The sequence below is a fragment of the Leucopleurus acutus genome, assembly GCF_964270905.1.
Source record: "Leucopleurus acutus genome assembly, chromosome: 6".
Taxonomy (NCBI): domain Eukaryota; kingdom Metazoa; phylum Chordata; class Mammalia; order Artiodactyla; family Delphinidae; genus Leucopleurus; species Leucopleurus acutus.
The window spans coordinates 64,134,487-64,153,803 of record NC_139149.1 but is presented as its reverse complement, the minus strand read 5'-3'; positions in this window follow the sequence as shown (position 1 = coordinate 64,153,803).

The following is a 19,317-nucleotide window of genomic DNA, read 5'->3' as shown; positions in this document are numbered from 1 at the left end:
CTTTGGACAAGCATCATGGACATGTCCCAATGCACCCTCAAAATACAGCCTCCAATCCCCAAGCTGGCCTCTGGTGGAGTCATTTGCAAAACTAAGGAGGAAAATGTATACAGGCACAAGTTCTCTGATTGTGACCAACCAAGACTCTAATCCCTCCCCACAACTCCTAAGGCTCTTTACACTAAGTAAATGACTAAAGATAAACCTATGTTCTATATCACCCAGCCCTTCAAGGTGAATTTTAAGAGGATTTGAATGCTAACCAAGTAAACATGAAGGGAGCCAAGGATACTTGGCACAAATAACCTTTTGACAAAGAGCAGCTTTTATACAAAGTATAAAAAAAAAAGTATGTGTATAAAGCACTATGAAAAATTATTCCCCGGATAGAGAAAATTATTATGTGCAAGAGATAGAGGGTTTATTTGGAATGTTAATTCTAGCAAAAAAAGAGAGGTAGCTTTAGAGCACAACTGCTTTACACTTTCACAACATCTTTTTAGAAAAATGGAGTCTCTGAATAAGAGATAAGACAGGCTCAGATGCAATGGGAACTGGCAAAGGTAGGAAATTAAGGAAACATATAATGACACCATAATTTAAATGCAGTAATTAAAATATTAATGAAGGACAGAAAGATTCTGCAGAAAAAAAAGCCAGTCAATAAATAAATGAGAGGAAATTCCCTGGTGGTCCAGTGGTTAGGACTCAGCGCTTTCACTGTGGGGGCCTGGGTTCGATCCCTGATCAGGGAACTAAGATCCCACGTGCCTTGCAGTGTGGCCAAAGAAAACAAATTACAAAAAATAGATTAGAAGGATAAAGCTGAGGAAATCAGCTTGCAAACAGAAAGAAGGGCAGGGAAAAGTTAACGGATAATGCAGCCTGGAGATACAGCCTGGAGATAGCCTACAGATACTAATGACCCTGAAAACAATAAGCAAAAAGAAAAGAAATAACATTAAAAAATATTCCTGAACATAAGGAAGACTTCAACTTGGAAAATGAAATCTTTACCAATAAAAATAAATATCTTTATCTGGCAAATTTAAAAAAGGCTTCATCAGGTAAAATTAGTAAAAAGCAAATCAAAATAAGATAGATCCTACTGAAATTGCTGAATTTAAATCACATTCTCTGAAGCAATTCAATAAATTAAATATTAATGAAAAAGAAGAAGCGAGTAGGGGTTAATTCTAGAAAATTTTTGAAAAATACACTTTCCTAAATATGTCTTGGGTTGAAGAAAAATAAAACTGATATCGTAGAATATTTGAAAATAGACAAAAGTAGAAGCCAAAAGCACTCGATCCTGTCCCTCTCCCTCTCTCCCCTCTCTTTCTCTCTGAGCGGTAGAGTGGATTCTCCAATTAACTCAAGGGTGAAAAACTAAAGATAAAGGCAATTGAAGAACATTCAAAATATTGTAATGAAAATATTACACATTTAGAAATGTAGAACATAGCTAAAGCTACAATAAAAGGAAAATTCATGGTCTTAATCATTTCTATTACTAAATATGAAAGAATAAAAACAAATGCATTAACATTTATAAACTTATAAAATTAGTAAAGATAAATATAGGGAAAGTAACTATAATTACTCTTGGATTTACAAACTTAACTGTTTTACTTTATGTATTTACTTATATTTTCATTTTTAAATATGTAAGAAAACAGGAATCATAAATATAGAAATAAGGTTACAAAAAGTATATAGCCAGGCTTCCCTGGTGGCGCAGTGGTTGAGAGTCCGCCTGCTGATGCAAGGGACACAAGTTCGTGCCCCGGTCTGGGAAGATCCCACATGCCGCAGAGCAGCTGGGCCCGTGAGCCATGGCCGCTAAGCCTGCGCGTCCGGAGCCGGTGCTCCGCAACGGGAGAGGCCACAACGAGAGGCCCGTGTACCGCAAAAAAAAAAAAAAAAAAAAAAAAGTATATAGCCAGGGAAGAGAAGATACTAAATTACGAGATAATTGTTGCAATTCATAATAAACAACTAAAGCTAATAAGAAGTCAGAATATTCTACAATCATCCTGACTTAAAAAGTACGCCATCCATTTAATATCCATTCCCAAATATTTATGAACTCCTAACAAATACTGGAACACCTGTCTTTACATGTTTGTGCTGTTCTGTACATCCACACACACACACACACACACACACACACATCCATCAATCCAGCATCAAGCTTAATGGTGAAAGATTATTACCATTTCTATTGATGTCAGCAACAAAATAATAACACTGGTTATCGTCCTATTGACACTATGTTCACAGAGTGCTAACTAATGAACGATAACACTGTCCAACTGAAATGCACGTGAGACTCAAATGAAAATCAAACAGGAAAAAAAAAAGATTTCATTACAGTACCTGGTTACAGTATATATGTATATGTATGTATGTGTATATATATCTCTCTTCATTTTTAAGATAAAGAAGCCAATCTGTAAAGGCTACATACTACATAATTCCAGCTATATGACATTTTGGAAAAGGCAAAACTATGGAGACAGAAAAAAGATTGGCTAGACTGGGTGCACTAGGTGGAGCATGGAGGATTTTTAGGGCAGTGAAACTATTCCGTATGACGCTATAATGGCGAACATAAGTCACACGTTTGTCAAAACGCATAGAATGTACAACACCAAGAGTGAATTCTAAAGTAAACTATGGACTTGTCAGTGTGGATCCATCAGTTATACTACTCTGGTGTGGGATGTTGATAATGGGGGAGGCTATGTGTGTGTGGTGGGAGGAGGGGGGATGGGGGAACTCTGTGCTTTCTCCACAATTTTGCTGTGAACCTAACTGCTCTTAAAAGAGTGGGGCTTCCCTGGTGGCGCAGTGGTTGAGAGTCCGCCTGCCGATGCAGGGGACACGAGTTCGTGCCCCGATCTGGGAAGATCCCACATGCCGCGGAGTGGCTGGGCCCATGAGCCATGGCCGCTGAGCCTGTGCATCCGGAGCCTGTGCTCCGCAACGGGAGAGGCCACAACAGTGAGAGCTCCGCACACCGCCAAAAAAAAAAAAAAAAGTAAAGAGTGGTTTTAAATTTTAAAATATATTTTATAAATTTCAAATAAAAAAATAAAATTTTTAACTTAAAAAACCCTAAATATGTTTATATCAGTAAGAAAATTATTTAACAAAAGGATTAACAACTTCGAAAAATAAAAACGTTGAATCTCTTACGTCATACTTCAGATCACAATATATTCCAAATGGCTTAAATTTTAAATGTAAAATGAAAACCATAAAAAGCAGTAGAAAATATTTTAGGTAAATATTTAATTAACTTGGGATGCAGAATAATGTACTAATCATGGCAACAAAATCAGTATCCATGAAGAAAAAAAACTAGGAAAAAAATCTATGACAAAGTGTTAATATTTTTAATATATGAAGAGTTACTGCAAATCAATGAAATAAATTAAAACATAATCAGAAAAATGGATAGAGAACATGCATTGGCAATTCACAAAGGAAGAAACATAATGAACAATACATTGGTGATGGTAGTTTAGGTTGGTTTAACCTTTCTGGAAGAGTTTAATTTGATTAGGCAATTCTACTTCTAAGAATGTGTCCTAAGGAAATAATCAGGTGTGTAAAGATGTATGTATCTTTGTGATAAAATAAAAACAATCCAATAGGGGGAATTCCCTGGTGGCCTAGTGGTTAGGATTCCAGGCTTTCACTCCCGTGGCCCAGGGTTCAATCCCTGGTCAGGCAACTGAGATCCCACAAGCCCTCAGTGCACCCAGAAGACAAAACAAACAAACAAACAAAACCCAAAACAAAACACAAAAACAATTCAAGGCCCCTAAAATTGGTGAAATAAATTATGGTACAAATATCAACAATTTAGGTGATGAAACCTGAGATGATTTTTCCCCCCAAATTCTAAATATTCATTCTTTTTTTTATACTGGGTATATATTAATTAAAGGAGACATAATAAAGCAATTTCCATTTTGAAAATATTTTTTTTCTTTTGAGATAAAGCATATGATTCAACTTTTAAATCTGCTTTTAAAGGCATATAAACTTTATGGATAAATATGAATAAAACATGCTAAAATATTCTATTTTATGTCTATTTAAAGCAGAGAATCAAAGAAGAGGATTGTGAGAGGAGAAAGAAAGGTAGACACACACATTCTCTATTACACGCACACACCTAACGGAACACAAAGTCACTGGACCAACACAAGAGAAATCTGAAACACTATCCACGTTCTCATACATACATTTTTTAAATGAGAGCATAAGGAAGAAAGATATGGGTTTTCTAAACCATCAAGTAACGTCCAAGTCTTGTGGCCTTTAAAATTACATTAAAAAGGCAATGCAATTAAAGTATTTCTACAATTCAAATGATATGTGGGAAATCACTTTTTTATTACATTATTGATTATATTATTATTTTTAACATCTTTATTGGAGTATAATTGCTTTACAATGCTGTGTTAGTTTCTGCTGTATAACTGAATCAGCTATATGTATACATGTTTCCCCATATCCCCTCCCTCTTGTTTCTCCCTCCCACCCTCCCTATCCTGCCCCTCTAGGTGGTCACAAAGCACTGAGCTGATCTCCCTGTGCTATGTGGCTGCTTCCCACTAGGGGAAATCACTTCTTACTGGACAAATTACATAAAATGACTCCAAAGGCATGATTTGACTCCAGAGGGAGAAATAGTTCCTCAGTATACTTTAAACATTTATATTTCCGGTCTAAGTAAAAGTCTTGTATACCAAAGGTATACAAAAAGCCTCTAGCTTTTTGAACCAGTCTAAATTTTCTTCAGTGATTTAAGAATTATTGTTCCACTTATTTGTTACTATTCATATGGAAGTTTCCCTGAAAGTCAGCTTAAATTAGCCATTTTCTAATATAACACTAATCTCTGTTAAATTATAATGTAATAATGTATTTATCTGAGAAATGTAATTTGAGTTGATGTATTCTCTAATTGGGACATATGCCCCTAGATTTAATAATTATATATTCTTCCAAATCTAGCTTTAATTTTGTACTTGGTATGAAATTTATATTCTAAGAACATGGAAAGCTTTTTTCCTATTTTAGGTTTTGTTGGTTTGGGGCATTATGCATTGACTTGTTCTCAGAACTTCCAAAAATTGCTAATCATAAAGAGATTAGGGAATACTTCCTTCTCCTGAAGAACTAAACTACCTCTTATATCTTTCCCCAAGCAATCCTTTTCGTTGGACATCTGCTAATTTTATAATTAATAAAACATTAACAGCCTTTCAAAACATTATCAATGAGTAAACAACAGCACATCAAAAATATTATTTGAGGTTGGAGCCCTGTAAAAAGATCACCTACCTCCTTCCTAGCTTTCTCTATCATAATGTCGGGGGAAAAAATACCAATAAAAATAGCAGGCTCTTACCACATGATAGGCCTGGATACCAAGCACTTTCCATGCATTCTCAGGAACTCTCTTGTTATTCATAGTGCACAGATGAGGAAAGTAGGGCTTAGGAAGTTTATTAAACAGAGTCCTCATGCTGGTTTTCAAATTTTTGTGAGATCAAAGCCCATGCAACAAATTCTTTCATCGCGGTTTACCCTTAACTTACTAATAAATCAAAATGAATAACCTAAGCAACAAATCAAGTTTTTTTTTGGTACGCGGGCCTCTCACTTTTGTGGCCTCTCCTGTTGCAGAGCACAGGCTCCGGACGCGCAGGCTCAGAGGCCATGGCTCATGGGCCTAGCTGCTCTGCGGCATGTGGGATCTTCCTGGACCGGGGCACGAACTCGTGTCCCCTGCATCGGCAGGCGGACTCTCAACCACTGCGCCACCAGGGAAGCCCTCAAGTTTTTTATGGTATTATTGATGGCATACAATATGCACTTATAGAGGTTCTTAGCTTGGGTTCATGACAGGTTTAGAGTATTCTTTAAACCCCAGAAACAATATGAAAAGTGTTGGCTATACATACATTTTATAATCCTAGGGAGATATTCAATAGCTTTCAGTAGATTATCAAATGGCTAAAACGTACATCCTTGGGAGTTCATATTTCTAAAAGGATTGATATTAGCACAGGTTTAAAAAAAAAACCCATGGGCACAAAAGCTGTACAACATATTTAATATAATGAGATCGCAGGACATTTGATTTTGATGGTAGCACGTGCCATGGACATTCCTGACAAGGCCATTTCGATACCATCACTTGATAATTTTACCAGTACTAATTTTCTAAGAATTGTCAGCCCCTCTTTCCTTTATCATTTGGTTTCTGGCCCTTGCTAACCTGTTTTGAAAGGACGCTTGGTAATGTCATAATTTATATTTTAACAGAAAAAACAGCATTAGGAAATAAGGTTCCCATGACTGCTAATAGGTACTGATTGCCAGCAGAGTGAGGACTCTTTGGCAATAACAGGAAACATCAAAGATTTTTGCCTCTGCTTTGTGACCTTGAATAATGATTCATAAATCCATGCTGAGTGTGTGTAAACTCTTACTGAGGCACCAAGTGAGGTAACAACAATGTCTCATTCTCTAGCGGAATTTCCTGTCAAAACAACAGTTTCTGTACTGAGTTGAGGTATGCTGAAGAGTTGGCTAAGGCAGATGAAAGGGCTTAGGTTAAAAATGTTCATGAATTAATGCTGGTGCATTGCTACTGGGAATGTAACACGGTGTAACTGCTTTTGAAAATGGTATGGTGGTTCCCCAGAAAATTAAAAATAGAAATTCAGCAATTCCAATTCTGGGTGTATACCAAAAGAATTGAAAGCAGCAACTTGAATAGATATATGTATACACATATTCGTAGCATAATTATTCATAATAGCTAGAAGGTAAAAGCAATTCAAGTATCCATCAATAAATAGATAAACAAAATATGGTATATTCATACAGGCGTAACTCAGAGATATTGCAGGTTCAGTTCTAGACCACCGCAATAAAGCAAATATTGCGATATAGCAAGTCACATGAATTTTTGGTTTCCCAGTGCACATAAAAGTTATGTTTACATTATACTGTAGTCTATTAAGTGTGCAATAGCACTATGTCTAAAAAAAAGTGCAGGGGCTTCCCTGGTGGCGCAGTGGTTGAGAGTCCGCCTGCCGATGCAGGGGACACAGGCTCATGCCCTGGTCCGGGAAGATCCCACATGCCGCGGCGCAGCTGGGCCCGTGAGCCATGGCTGCTAAGCCTGCGCGTCCAGAGCCTGTGCTCCGCAACAGGAGAGGCCAAAACAGTGAGAGGCCCGCGTACCGCAAAAAAAAAAAAAAAAAAAGTGCATACCTTAATTTAAAAATACAAAACAAAAAACAATTAGAATAGTAACATTAAAGATCATTGATCACAGACCACCATAACAAATCTAATAATAATGAAAAAGTTTGAAATATTGTGGGAATTACCAAAATGTGACACAGAGACATGAAGTGAGCAAATGCTGTTGGAAAAACGGCACCAATAGCCTTGCTCCATGCAGGACTGCCACAAACCTTCCATTTGCAAAAAACGCAGTATCTGTGAAGCACAATAAAAAGCCAAGTGCAATAAAATGAGGTGTGCCTGTAGAATGAAATATTATTCAGCCTTCAAAAGGATGGAAATTCTGACACATGCTACAACATGGATGAAACCTGAAGCATTATGCTAAGTGATATAAACCAGACACAAAAGGACAAACATTGTATGATTCTACTTGGTAGAGTACTATATGAAGTAGTTAGGGTAGTCAAGTTTATAGAGAGACAGAAAGTAGAAGAGTGGTCACCAGGGTCTATGAGAAGGGGGAAATGGAGTTAGTATTTAACAGGTACAGAGTTTCAGTTTGGAAGATGAAAAAGTTCTCGAGATAGAAAAAGGTTGTCTAAATCCCTTTGGGCTACTATAGCAAAATACTGGGTGGCTTAAGAACAAAAGCATCTATTTCTCACAGATCTGAAGGCTGGGAAGTCCAGGATCATGGCACTGGAAGATTTGCTGTCTGGTAAGGACCCACTTCCTACTTCATGGATGGCTGTCTTCTCATTGTGTCCTCAGATGGCAGAAGGAGGAAAGGGATCTCTGTGGGGTCTCTTTTATAAGGGCACTAATTCCCTTCATGACTTAATCACTCTCAAAGGCCCCACCTCCTAATACCATCACCTTAGGGGTTAGGATTTCAACATGAATTTTAGGGAGGACACAAACATCCAGACTATAGCGGTGGTGATGGCTACAGAACAATGCGAATGCATTTAATGCCACTGAAATGCACACTTAAAAATGGTAAATATTATGTATATTTTACAATAAAAAATCTTCTTGTGTCATCAATTATAATGACTTTCATAATATGCAGGCATTAATTATATTATTCTGTGCTCAGGTTTCATCTTCTTTATAAATTTTTTCCTAACCTATTAGAGAAAATTGCCGTTTCAACCTGTATTACGTCTATACTTATGCATACATATTGAACATACACTGCACTGAGTTTATCTGTAGTGATCTTGTACGATCTTTGAGGGTGGGGACTATGTCACATTCAACATTACAGTCTAATGTCATGGGCCACAAAAACCACTCAGATTGTTTACTGGGCTTATCATTTTATAGTTAAGACTTAAGGCCTCCATTCTATACATTAAGTACAGTTGACTGTGTACACAGTCTGCCTGTAGATAACCATCATCATGTCAGTTATTTGATTTTATTATATTTGCACAAAGATAATCCAAAATAACCCAAGTGATGTGCAGACTGGAGTTCCCTATCTGTTCAGTAGTCAACTAGAGAGAAAGACTGTACAAAGTTCAACATTCCCAAGAGAAAACCTCCTGGTTGTCCTAAAAAAGGACCCATCAGGCTGCTAATGGTGCTCTAGAGGCCTGGAGCATTATTATTAGGTCCTATTCTCCCAGGTGCTGAGTTGTACATTAGGAATAGGAATAGAGGTAGCAGTGTAATTCTTTCAAAACACTGCTGATAGACTTAATTGATATTTATAAGACATTCCATCCAAAAACAACAGAATACACTTTCTTCTCAAGTGCTCATAGAACATTCTCCAGGATAGATCATATCTTGGGTCACAAATCAAGCCTTGGTAAATTTAAGAAAACTGAAATCGTATCAAGTATCTTTTCTGACCACAACGCTATGAGACTAGATATGAATTACACAAAAAACACTGTAAAAAATACAAACGCATGGAGGCTAAACAATACGCCACTAAATAATCAATAGATCACTGAAGAAATCCAAAAGGAAATTAAAAAATACCTAGAAAGAAATTACAATGAAAACACGATGGCTCAAAACCTATGGGATACAACAAAATCAGTTCTAAGAGGGAAGTTTATAGCAATATAATCCTACCCCAAGAAACAGGAAAAATCTCAAATAAACAACCTAACCTTATACCTAAATTAATGAGAGAAAGAAGAACAAAAAAAAAAAAAAAACCCAGAGTTAGCAGAAGGAAAGAAATCATAAAGATCAGAGCAGAAATAAATGAAATAGAAACAAAGAAAACAATAGCAAAGATCAATAAAACTAAAAGCTGGTTCTTTGAGAAGATAAACAAAATTGATAAACCATTAGCCAGACTCATCAAGAAAAAAAGGGAGAAGACTCAAATCAACAGAATTAGAAATGAAAAGAAGTTACAACAGACACCACAGAAATACAAAGCATCCTAAGAGACTACTAAAAGCAACTCTATGCCAATAAAATGGGCAACCTGGAAGAAATGGACAAATTCTTAGAAAGGTATAACCTTCCAAGAATGAACCAGGAAGAAATAGAAAATATGAACAGACCAATCACAAGTAATGAAATTGAAACTGTGATTAAAAATCTCCCAACAAACAAAAGTCCAGGACCAGATAGCTTCCCAGGTGAATTCTATCTAACATTTAGAGAAGAGCTAACATCCATCCTTCTCAAACTCTTCCAAAAAATTGCAGAGGAAGGAACACTCCCAAACTCATTCTATGAGGCCACCATCACCCTGATAGCAAAACAAGACAAAGATAGTACAAAAAAAGAAAATTACAGACCAATATCACTGATGAATATAGATGCAAAAATCCTCAACAAACTACTAGCAAACAGAATCCAACAACACATTAAGAGGATCATACACCATGATGAAGTGGGATTTATCCCAGGGATGCAAGGATTCTTCAATATACGCAAATCAATCAATGTGATACACCATATTAACAAATTGAAGAATAAAAACCATATGATCATTTCAATAGATGCAGAAAAAGCGTTTGACAAAATTCAACACCAATTTATGCTAAAAACTCTTCAAAAAGTGGGCAAAGAGGGAACCTACCTCAACATAATAAAGGCCGTATACGACAAACCCACAGCAAACATAATTCTCAATCGTGAAAAACTGAAAGCATTTCCTCTAAGATCAGGAAAAAGACAAGGATGTCCACTCTCGCTACTATTATTCAACAGAGTTTTGGAAGTCCTGGTGGTGGCAATCAGAGAAGAAAAAGAAAAAAAAAGGAATGCAAATTGGAAAAGAAGAAGTAAAGCTGTCACTGTTTGCAGATGACATGATACTACACATAGAGAATCCTAAAGATGCCACCAGAAAACTACTAGAGCTAATCAATGAATTTGGTAAAGTAGCAGGATACAAAATTAATGCACAGAAATCTCTTGCATTCCTATATACTAATGATGAAAAATCTGAAAGAGAACTTAAGGAAACACTTAATTTCCATTTACCATTGCAACAAGAAGAATAAAGTACCTAGGAATAAACCTACCTAGGGAGACAAAAGACCTGTATGCAGAAAACTATAAGACACTGATGAAAGAAATTAAAGATGATACAAACAGATGGAGAGATATATCATGTTCTTGGATTGGAAGAATCAATATTGTGAAAATGACTATACTACCCAAGCAATCTACAGATTCAATGCAATCCCTATCAAATTACCAAAGGCGTTTTTTACAGAACCAGAACAAAAAATCTTAAAATTTATATGGAGACACAAAAGACCCCAAATAGCCAAAGCAGCCCGGAGGGAAAAGAACAGAGCTGGAGGGCTTCCCTGGTGGCGCAGTGGTTGAGAGTCTGCCTGCCGATGCAGGGGACATGGGTTCGTGCCCCAGTCCGGGAAGATCCCACATGCCGCGGAGAGGCTAGGCCCGTGAGCCGTGGCCGCCGAGCCTGCGCGTCCAGAGCCTGTGCTTAGCTAAGGGAGAGGCTACAACAGTGAGAGGCCCGTGTACCGCAAAAAAAAAAAAAAAAAAAACAGAGCTGGAGGAATCAGACTCCCTGACTTCAGACTATACTACCAAGCTATAGTACTCAAGACAATATGGTGCTAGGACAAAAACAGAAATACAGATCAATGGAACAGGAGAGAAAGCCCAGCAATAAACCCACACACCTATGGTCAACTAACCTATAACAAAGGAGGCAAGGATATACAATAGAGAAAAGACAGCCTCTTCAATAAGTGGTTGCAAAAACTGGACAGCTATATGTTAAAGAATGAAATTAGAACACTCCCTTAACACCACACACAAAAATAAACTCAAAATGGATTAGAGACCTAAATGTAAGACTGGACACGATAAAACTCTTAGAGGAAAACATAGGAAGAACACTCTTTGACATAAATCACAGAAAGATCTTTTTAGATCCACCTCCTAGAGTAATGGAAATAGAAACAAAAACAAACAAATGGGACCTAATGAAACTTAAAAGCTTTTGCAAAGCAAAGGAAACTACACACAAGACAAAAAGATAACCCTCAGAATGGGAGAAAATTTGCAAATGAATCATCGGACAAAGGATTAATCTCCAAAATATATAAACGGTTCATGTAGCTCAATATTAAAGAAACAAACAACCCAATCCAAAAATGGGCAGAAGACCTAAATAGACATTTCTCCAAAGAAGACATACAGATGGTCAAGAAGCACATGAAAAGCTGCTCAACATCACTAATTATTAGAGAAATGCAAATCAAAACTACAATGAGGTATCACCTCACACCACTTAGAATGGGCATCATCAGAAAATCTACAAACAACAAATGCTGGAGAGGGTGTGGAGAAAAGGGAACCCTCTTGCACTGTTGGTGGGAATGTAAATTGATACAGTCACTATGGAGAACAGTATGGAGGTTCCTTAAAAACCTAAAAATAGAATTACCATACAACCCAGCAATCCCATTACTGGGAATACACCCAGAAAAACCATAATTCAAAAAGACACATGCACCCCAATATTCATTGCAGTGCTATTTACAATAGCCAGGTCATGGAAGCAACCTAAATGCACATCGACAGACGAATGAATGGATAAAGAAGATGTGGTACATATACACAATGGAATAATACTCAGCCATAAAAAGGAACAAAACTGGGTCATTTGTAGAGACATGGATGGATCTAGAGTCTGTCATACAGAGTGAAGTAAGTCAGAAACAGAAAAACAAATATCGTATATTAACGCATATATGTGGAACCTAGAAAAATGGTACAGATGAACTGGTTTGCAGGGCAGAAACAGACACAGATGTAGAGAACAAACGTTGGACACTAAGGGGGGAAAGTGGCGGCAGGGTGGAGGTGGGGGTGTGATGAATTGGAGGATTGGGATTGGCATGTATATACTGATGTGTATAAAATTGATGACTAATAAGAACCTGCTGTATAAAAAAATAAATAAAATTTTAAAATTAAAAAAAAAATACTTGAGATACTGATATAAAGTGAAGGAATAGGAGTCCTGATGGTTTGAGGTCCAGATAATGTCAAACTCATGCTACATTATAATTAACAAAGAAATGGATGACAAAAGGCCTGACTTCGAGCATTCCTTTTTTATCAGATCATGCGATCTCTTATCTCAGGGTCTTTTCTTCCTCTGCACAGAGAAGATACTTTTGTGCCCAACCTACCTCATGGGATTTTATGCGAATCAAGAAAGAATTACTTTAAAATACACACACACATCTTGGAGTAAAGCTGGCAGATTGAATACAGGATCTATTTCACTCCAAAATGCCACTGAAAACAACAGTGACTTTATTTTTTCTTTAAGTAAAACCCCACAAGAGTGGTGAGGACAGGGGACAGTAGCAACAGAATTTGGGGACTGGAAAACAGATAAAAGTGGAAAAATGGTATCTGGGTCATTAGTGAATCTAGTCAAAAAGACGATGAGTGGAAGCTTAAGAAATATAAAGGAAGGTCTAAAATGTCACTTGATATTGAATTGTGATGAAAAAAAGCTACTGTCCCCCAAATTCCAAGCTTGGGAAATGCCAGCACTGTCTACTACAGAGGTTTTGAAAGGTGGGATTAGGAACAACGTGTCACCTGGAAACTTATTCCAAATGCAAAGTCATTTTTTTTTTTAACTGAAGTACAGCTGATTTACAATATTGTGTTAGTTTCAGGTGTATGGCATAGTGATTCAGTAGTTTTGCAGACTGTATTCCATTATAGGTTATTACAATATAATGGATATAATTCTTTGTTCTATGCAATAAATCCTTGTTGCTTATCTGTTTTATATATAGTAGTTTGTATCAGTTAATCCCATACCTCTAATTTGTTCCTCTCCCTCTTCCCTCTCCCCTCTGGTAACCCAAGTTTACTTTCCATATCTGTGAGTCTGCTTCTGTTTTGTATATACATTCATTTGTATTATTTTTTAAATGTCACATAGAAGTGATATCATACAGTATTTGTCTTTCCGTATGACATTTCACTAAGCATAATATTCTCTAGGTCTATCCATGTTGCTGCAATTGGCAACATTTCATTTTTTTTATGGCTGAGTACTACTCCAGTGTGTGTGTGTATTTTATATATATATTAAAAATACACACACCACATCTTCTTAATCCAGTTTTCTGTTGATGGGCGTCTGGGTTGCTTCTATGTCTTGGCTATTATAAACAGTGCTGCTATGAACACTGGGGTGCATGCTTTGAATTAGTGGGTTTTTTTTTTTCCAGATATATACCTAGGAGTAGAATTTCCAAATGCAAATTTTTGAGCTCATCCATACCAGCAAATCAAACACTCTAAGGCCCAACACTCTGTGTTTTAACAAGCCTGTTAACTATGTAGCAGGTGTCGATGATTGCCAAAGGGGCCCTGCTCTTCACAGGGAATAATTACAATATATAGTATTAGACACAGATTCACTCCCAAGTAATAGGTCTAAAGCCTCAAAAATAAAAGGATTTTTAAGACTTTTCCTGAGAAATTAAAAAAATAGAAGAATTTCAAGTGATAACTAAAGCATTCATCTTTTAACGTTTATAGAAATGAACTTTATATTACAAAATTATTTCTAAAAACTTCAGAAAGCTCATGGAAAACTTTTACTAAAAAAACAGTACCTCCATTTATGAATTTAAAAAAATAAAGCAGAAAGCTCTACCATGAACCAACAGGACTTTGTTGTCTACTAATCCTTGGGATTGCAAAATTTCTTGGATCCCAGATTCAGAAACAGAAGGAGGTAACCCAGTCACTGCTTTTGTCTAGACCAGAAGTCAGCAAACTTTTTACATAAGGGGCCTGGCAGAAACCTTTCTAGGCTTTGTGAGCCATACCATCTCACTGCAGCTACTCAACACTACCGTTCTATCGTAGTTTCCCCTTATCCGTGCTTTTGATTTCCAAGGTTTCAGTTACCCACATCAACCATGGTCTGAAAAATATTAAATGGAAAATTCCAGAAATAAACAATTCATACATCTTAAATTGCATGCCATTCTGAGTACCGTGACGAAATTTTCTGCCATCCTGCTGTGTCCTGCCCAGGTCGTGAATCATGTCTTTGTCCAGCATACCTCACCCGTTAGTCTCGTAATAGTAGTCTGGGTTATCAGATCATCTGCTGCAATATCACAGTGCTTGTGTTCAAGTAACCCTTACTTTACTTAATAATGGCCCCAAAACACAAGAGTAGTGATGCTGGCAATTCAGATCTGTGAAAGAGAAGCCATAAAGTCTTTCCTTTAAGTGAAAAGGTGAAAGTTCTCAACTCAATAAGGAAAGAAAAAATCATATCCTGAGGTTGGTAAGATCTACAATAAGAATGAATCTATCTGTGCAATTGTAAAGAAGGAAAAAGAAATTTTGCTATCACTCCTCAAACTGCAAGTTAGGGCCACAGTGCATAATAAGTGCTTACTTAAGATGGAAAAGGCATTAAATTTGTCTGAATAAGATATTTTGAGAGAAAGACCCCATTCACAGAACTTTTATTACAGTATATTGTTATAACTGTTCTATTTTATTATTAGTTATTGTTAATCTCTTACTGTGCCTACTTTATAAGTTAAACTTTATCATAGGTATGTATGTATAGGAAAAACACAGCATATAGTGGGTTCGGTCCTATCTGCAGTTTCAGGCATCCACTGAGAGTCTTGGAACGTATCCCCCACGGATAAAGGGGAACTACTGTAGTGGAAAAGGAGCCATAGACAATACGCACATGAATAAGCATAGCTATGTTCCAATAAAACTTTATTTACAAAGCAAGACTGCAAGCTTGTAGTCTATCATTTGCTGACTCCTAAACTAGATAATGAAAGATTAGGAAGCATTCTTGGAACCAGATACTGGAGAGTACTTTCAAAGATTATAGATTACCAAAGAGCTTCCCATGGCAGGTCTGTTAATCTGTGCTACAGTTGGCAAAGCATTTACAAAGGAGATTCTGAATTTACTGGCTCCTTGCCAACTTCAGGTTTCTCTGTTTCTTCTAATGTGTGAAAGAAGGTACTTTATGCTTAGAAATACATGAATTGAAAAATACTAATAAAACAAAGGGTAGAGAAGATTGTTCTGATCAGAGAAAGCTTTTATTTATGATGCCAGTTTTATTAAAAGCCACATGTGAAAAAGATTTGCTAATTTCCACTTGAAGGATAACATCCTAAGTAGTCCAAGAATATTTTAAGAAAATGAATAAACTTTTTTAACAAAAGGAAAAATGTAAACTAACTCTATTTGTAAGGTTTTTTAAGTCTATAAAATTTAAGAAGATGAAAAGAAGCACGAAAGGGGGCAAAATTTATTTAGTCCAAAAATGAGTGATGAGACAAAAGTCTATATAAGAGCATCCAAGTAACGAATTCTCAACACCCACCATTCTCCCTGCAGACCCCTCCTATGTAGTCTGGATTCCTCATCTTTGCCACACTGTATTTGATTTAGTATAAATTTTGGTATTTCTTCGCCAGTTTTTCCTTTTAAATGTTTATTCTAGAATAATTTTAGATTTTTAGAGAAGTTACAAATCTACTACAGAGAGTTCCCGTATACCCCTCATCCAGAACCTCCTTCAGTTTCCAGAAGCTGACAAAACAAGAGATTTTAAACTTAAAGTTCAACAATTTATAATGCCAGTTGAAAAACAATTAGATATTTGAAAACAAATTCAAATGCCAAACATGTATTTATTGTTTATGTTTTTTTGGGGTTTTTTTGCGGTACGCAGGCCTTTCACTGTTGTGGCCTCTCCCCTTGCGGAGCACAGGCTCCGGACACGCAGGCTCAGCAGCCATGGCTCACGGTCCTAGCCACTCCACAGCATGTGGGATCTTCCCAGACCGGGGCACGAGCCCGTGTACCCTGCATCGGCAGGCGGACTCTCAACCACTGCGCCACCAGGGAAGCCCAATTGTTTAAATAAACTGTACAGTACTTTCAAATTTAGTTTTCTAAACATGAAAATTCAGTCAGCAAACCACCCTTCAGTTCTCAGCTTCTGTCGCCTCAAAATAGGCACATGCCCTGCCACTTTTCTGCACAATATTCTTTTCATTTCCTTCACAGCACTTATTTCACTCAATAGTTACATTATTTGTTTATTGGCTTATTGTCTATCCCTAGAGACATCATCTGTTTCCTGCTCTCCTTGTTATAATCTCTGCACCCAGAATAGTGCCTGGTACACACTGAGTAGAGACATTCAATACACTTTGCTGGATGAATCAATGAGCAAACACCTTAGATATGACAGGGGTGATATAAGGCACATGATAAAAGACATCTATTTAAATTGTCATTGTTTCTGAAATTTCAAACATTTAACACCAGCCATACACAGTTGAAGTTTGGGGAACCTATGTGTTAGTCTACCATCTTTGTAATCACTTCTTACTGAGACAAAGTCTAGAATTGTTACTTCTAATAAACCCTTGCACTCTGAAAGCCAAATCTTTCAAAGTAGATCTGTATTGTTCATTTATTGCACTCAGTACTTCCTGGCATTATTCATTTGATGTGAAAAGTCAACAAAGAAACATTTTTTTTTAAATAAAATTTTTATTTTTTTTTGGCTGCACTGGGTCTTCGTTGCTGCACACGGGCTTTCTCTAGTTGTGGCAACAGGGGACTACCCTTCGTTGCGGTGTGTGGGCTTCTCTTTGCGGTGCCTTCTCTTGTTGTGGAGCACAGGCTCTAGGTGCACGGGCTTCAGTAGTTGTGGCAAGTGGGCTCAGTAGTTGTGACTCACAGGCTTTAGAGCACAGGATCAGTAGTTGTGGCGCACGGGCTTAGTTGCTCTGTGGCATGTGGGATCTTCCCAGACCAGGGCTCGAACCCGTGTCCCCTCCATTGGCAGGCAGATTCTTAACCACTGCATTACCAGAGAAGTCCAAAGAAACATTTAAATCACCCTTAAAGTTAGACTAATTAAAGTCTAATTAATCATCTTTCTGTACCTAAAAATATATTTGGAAAAGACAAAAATACTGGATTCCAACCTTATGGAGGCTTGGAAATGAGACATTTTGAGAAGACAGGTGAAAAGCATAAATGACTAAAGTGGGAGAGATGCAGCTCTCCTTCTTCCCTCCCACTGCCTACCCCTCAGCTTCAAGTTCAAGGAATCACCTGGTTGTAGGAAAAAGAAAGGAAGGATAGAAGGAAGGAAGGAAGGAAGGAAGGAAGGAAGGAAGGAAGGAAGGAAGGAAGGGAGGGAGGGAGGGAGGGAGGGAGGGAGGGAGGGAGGAAGGGACAGATGGACGGAGGGAAAAGTACCTATTCCTATATTCTCTATGAACACTTACATTTTTCCCAAGGTCAAATATTACAAAATATATCCAAAAATCAAAGCACTTGATCCCTTGACTCACCAAGGGAAAAGAAATCATTCCAAGGTAAGCATCCATAAAATATCCATTTATCAGATAAAAAGAAGCAAGAAGGACAAAACCGTTGGGGCACTTTCAGGCTCTGTGTTTCATTTAGAACATTTATCTTTCTTCTATTTCTGGACCTGCACTGTGATGAAGGGTGGACACTAATAAATGCATTCAGTGCAGCACAAATTGATCCACCATCCAAACAGTACAATAATTCCACTGTCACTTCTGGAACATCTCCTGCTTATGATGTAATGAATTGCAAATAACTCAAATTATTTGGTGAACTAAAGATTTAATAGAAATATATCAACACTAAATACTAAAAATGGAGGTGAGGGAAATTCATTTTTGACCACATACATAAAATTTGAAAGACCAAAAATAATGATAGTAATAAAAGGTAAATAAAACTCTACATTTTTTCTCTATATAAAAATAGAACAATTAGTAGTAGTAATGCTGAGATTATTCATTTGAAGAGAAACGAGATACAAATATAAAATCAAATAATAGTAAAACTCCATAAAGTTAACTTTGAAAATTCAATGTGAACTCATAATTTTTTATTTTAAATATATAATTATTTCCAACTCTGTTCCCTGAAAAAGTCTGGAAACACTGATGACCGATAAGAACGAGCACCCATGGGCTTCCCTGGTGGCGCAGTGGTTGGGAGTCCGCCTGCCGATGCAGGGGACGCGGGTTCGTGCCGCCCTCCGGGAGGATTCCGCGTGCTGCGGAGCGGCTGGGCCCGTGAGCCATGGCCGCTGAGCCTGCGCGTCTGGAGCCTGTGCTCCGCGGCGGGAGGGGCCACAGCAGTGAGAAGCCCGCGTACCGCTAAAAAAAAAAAAGAGAATGAGCACCCTTAATGCCCAGACTCTGGCTTCTAAATTCCATTTTCTACTAAAAGGAACCGGAGCTCCTTGTAATAACTGATTCTTAGACTGGACTGTGAAATGAACAAGAGGAGCTTAAAGTATCCTGTTGAACTAAAAAGCAGTGTCAAAAAAACTAATGGGACATGGATGCTTCTGGGATGTTCTGTATCTTGATCTGGGTGCTGATTATATGGGAATGTTCAGTTTGTGAAAATTCATTGTGATTCACTTCTGATAGGTTCTCTTTTCTGTATGTATATACAGGAACC